The 4,199-nt window shown below is 44.9% G+C and overlaps 1 long non-coding RNA gene across 1 annotated transcript; it reads right to left on the bottom strand.

The window, feature by feature from the left end:
* Positions 1-1,663: 1,663 nt before the first annotated feature.
* Positions 1,664-3,934, bottom strand: LOC135534367 (uncharacterized). Its single transcript, XR_010454673.1, has 3 exons — positions 3,780-3,934; positions 3,447-3,538; positions 1,664-3,250 (listed from the first exon to the last, which is right to left on the bottom strand). It is a non-coding gene; the product is annotated as an uncharacterized LOC135534367 (long non-coding RNA).
* Positions 3,935-4,199: the final 265 nt, after the last annotated feature.

Genomic DNA, 4,199 nt, shown 5'->3' on the forward strand with positions numbered 1-4,199 from the left:
GAACTGAACCCTCGTTTGATGGTCGACCCTGTTATGTGAACTGAACCCTCGTTTGATGGTCGACCCTGTTATGTGAACTGAACCCTCGTTTGATGGTCGACCCTGTTATGTGAACTGAACCCTCGTTTGATGGTCGACCGTGTTATGTGAACTGAACCCTCGTTTTAATATGGTGAAAATATTCCTTTTTAAATGGTCAATGTTTCTTTTATCTAATAGTCAAATTATAGTCTAAAAGCAGGTGAGATGATTCTATTAGTTTTTTGTTCATTTTTCTGGTGTTTTGTGGTGGAAAACGAGCTGGTCGAGCATAACTCGCCAACCCTTTTACCCAGATAGACAGGCTAGAGATTTTTCTACAATACCATTTTTTGTTTGAAGCCCCCCATTTTTTGTTTGAAGCCCCCATTTTATGTTTTTTTTGCCCCCCCCCTGTTGCACATCACAAGAGGATTCATGACTGGTTAAGCTTCCACTGCCTCTGTCACAAGGGGATTCATGACTGATTAAGCTTCCACAGGGGGATTCATGGCTGGTTAAGCTTTCACTGCCTCTGTCACAAGGGGATTCATGGCTGGTTAAGCTTCCACAGGGGGATTCATGACTGGTTAAGCTTCCACAGGGGGATTCATGGCTGATTAAGCTTCCACAAGGGGATTCATGGCTGATTAAGCTTCCACAAGGGGATTCATGGCTGGTTAAGCTTCCACAGGGGGATTCATGGCTGATTAAGCTTCCACAAGGGGATTCATGGCTGATTAAGCTTCCACAAGGGGATTCATGGCTGGTTAAGCTTCCACAGGGGGATTCATGGCTGGTTAAGCTTCCACAAGGGGATTCATGGCTGGTTAAGCTTCCACTGCCTGTCACAAGTGGATTCATGACTGGTTAAGCTTCCACTGCCTCTGTCACAAGGGGATTCATGGCTGGTTAAGCTTCCACAGGGGGATTCATGACTGGTTAAGCTTCCACTGCCTGTCACAAGGGAATTCATGGCTGGTTAAGCTTCCACAAGGGGATTCATGACTGGTTAAGCTTCCACAAGTGGATTCATGACTGATTAAGCTTCCACAAGGGGATTCATGACTGGTTAAGCTTCCACAAGGGGATTCATGGCTGATTAAGCTTCCACAAGGGGATTCATGACTGGTTAAGCTTCCACAAGGGGATTCATGGCTGATTAAGCTTCCACAAGTGGATTCATGACTGATTAAGCTTCCACAGGGGGATTCATGGCTGGTTAAGCTTCCACAGGGGGATTCATGACTGGTCTAAAGTAGTGCACTATGTAGGGAATAGGGCTCTGGTCTAAAGTAGTGCACTATATAGGGATAGGGCGCTGGTCTATAGTAGTGCACTATATAGGGAATAGGGTTGTGGTCTAAAGTAGTGCACTATGTAGGGAACAGGGTGCCAATTGGGAAGCAGAGAAACCTTCCACTCCGACATACAGTACAGCGTCCTTCAGTCCCAGTCAGACGACAACATGATTTAAGAATAAAGACTTAAATCAAACCTTTTAAACCGTCATACTTCTGTGATGAGGAAGAAAATGGTCGCCGAGCTGAACTGATCTTCTTTCAGGTTTTTTCACAAACTATCAATCAAAAAAAAATATGTATTTTGAAACTGTGGATGTTTAAACAATCAAACAAATGGCGTCTATGTGAAGACAGAAGGGTTTATATTGAGGCAACTGAGATATTTAAAAAAAAGAACAACAAAAGAACTTGTTTGTGCACATCGAACCATATTAGAAGTTTAGTCGTTACATTATAATCTGGAGTGGTTTTCAACCATTTCCTTAGAAACAAACGGGTCGCTGAGAACAACATGAAAAGTGAAAAGCAAAGGGATGCTTTTAAGTACACACACACACACACACACACACACACACACACACACACACACACACACCATCAGCTTAACTCTCCTCCTCTATGTATAGCCAATAGCGTGTTGAGGATGAGGATGAGATGAGTAGAGGAGGAAACGAGGCAAGGCTGAGTTTTAATGGAATATCTTCATTGACGTAAAGAGGCCCAGTTTACACTGTTCTGTGAAGGGCGTTTGTCTTTTAAAATGATAACCTTGGATGAGCTAACACAACGCGCCATTGGAACACAGGAGTGATGGTTGCTGATAATGGGCCTCTGTACGCCTACGTAGATATTCCATTAAAGATCAGCCGTTTCCAGCTACAACAGTCATTTACAACATTAACAATGTCTACACTGTATTTCTGATTAATTTGATGTTATTTTTAATGGACAAAAAAAATGAGCTTTTCTTTCAAAAACCAGGATATTTCTAAGTGACCCCAAAATTCTGAACGATTGTGTATAATATATATATTAGTCTCCTTTATCTAATCACCATCAATATTCATACATTTTTTTAACTGTTATTTTTGATTACATTATCTCACTTCGCTTTAGCAACAGTGGCTTAGTCATTCATGCTAATAAAGATTATCCGAATATTAGATAGACAGAGAGTCAGCAAGAGTCAGAGAGAGAGAGAGACAGAGAGAGACAGAGAGAGACAGCGAGAGTCAGAGAGAGTCAGAGAGAGTCAGAGAGAGACAGAGAGAGACAGAGAGAGTCAGAGAGAGACAGAGAGAGAGTCAGAGAGACAGAATCAGAGAGAGAGTCAGAGAGATAGAATCAGAGAGAGAGTCAGAGACAGCGAGAGTCAGAGAGAGACAGCGAGAGTCAGAGAGAGACAGCGAGAGTCAGAGAGAGACAGCGAGAGTCAGAGAGAGTCAGAGAGAGACAGCGAGAGTCAGAGAGAGACAGCGAGATCGGGAGGGAGAGGAACAGCATTCCACAATTCCAGACAGAAGCAGCCAGAGATCCAGAGTTCCAGAGTTCCAGAGTTCCAGAGATCCAGAGATCCAGAGATCCAGAGTTCCAGAGATCCAGAGTTCCAGAGATCCAGAGATCCAGAGTTCCAGAGTTCCAGAGTTCCAGAGATCCAGAGTTCCAGAGTTCCAGAGATCCAGAGATCCAGAGATCCAGAGATCCAGAGTTCCAGAGATCCAGAGTTCCAGAGATGAGTCCAGCTGAACAGCCAAGCTGCTGTGGAAGTGTTTCAGACAAACCCAGCTCCCTCCGTCCAGGGTGCCGCTAAGGAACATGTCGTCCACAAGAGGACACTATTTTGGTGTCACTGCTCAATAGGACACACCCCTCGGTCCTTACAGCAGAAGTAATGAACGACGACACCGTTGGGATACCTGGCGAAGGCGCTGCACAGAGAGACAGGTGATTCAGTAACAGTATATAAACAGAGCCTTAACTACATATTCACATGATCTCTTATACAGAATGTATATGACCTAGTTGTAGGAGTTTATGAAGCATTGATGTTCGTACTAAAAGGGGATGGTGTAAATAGATGGCCTGGCGATTCAGGTCAACAAAGTAGCACCAAACCAGTGTTACCTGTTGCCTATCTTCTTCTTACAGACCCGGCAGGTCTTCTCTTCTGAGATGGTACACTTGACCTGCTGGTGGAAGATACGCTCCTCCTGGACCTGCACAAACAAACAAACAAACAAACAAACAAACAAACAAACACACACGCGCGTCAGGTGGGTAGAAACGACACACACAATGTCCATCTCGCTCACACACACTCACACACACACACACACACACACACCCCCAGCTCACCCATAGGAACTCTTGACGACCTGGTCAAATAGTTTCCTCAGCCTAACCCCCCCCAGCTCTCTCACACACACACCGCTCACACACACACACCCCCCAGCTCACCCGTAGGAACTCGGCCTGCAGCAGACTCTTGAGGACCTGGTCAAAGCGTTTCCTCTGGGCCTTCTCCTCCAGAACACTCTCCAGGAACACACGGATCTGTCTGATCTGAGTATTGGCTGGCAGCAGGTCGATGGCCTGGTGGAGAGATATAATATATATATATAATATAGTTTACATATACTGAGGTTGGAGTCGTTAAAACTCTGATCTGAGAGTTGGCTGGCAGCAAGTCGATGGCCTGGTGGGGAGCAGAGACAGATGGTAGAAACAGTGGTGTTTATCACGGGAAAAAATGACTGTATAAAATACATTATACAAATACTGAGCTGCCTGTATTCGGGGACGGCAGGTAGCCTAGTGGTTAGAGTATAGAGGCGGCAGGTAACCTAGTGGTTAGAGTGTAGAGGAGGCAGGTAGCCT

Source organism: Oncorhynchus masou, unplaced genomic scaffold, assembly GCF_036934945.1.
Source record: "Oncorhynchus masou masou isolate Uvic2021 unplaced genomic scaffold, UVic_Omas_1.1 unplaced_scaffold_3305, whole genome shotgun sequence".
NCBI lineage: Eukaryota > Metazoa > Chordata > Actinopteri > Salmoniformes > Salmonidae > Oncorhynchus > Oncorhynchus masou.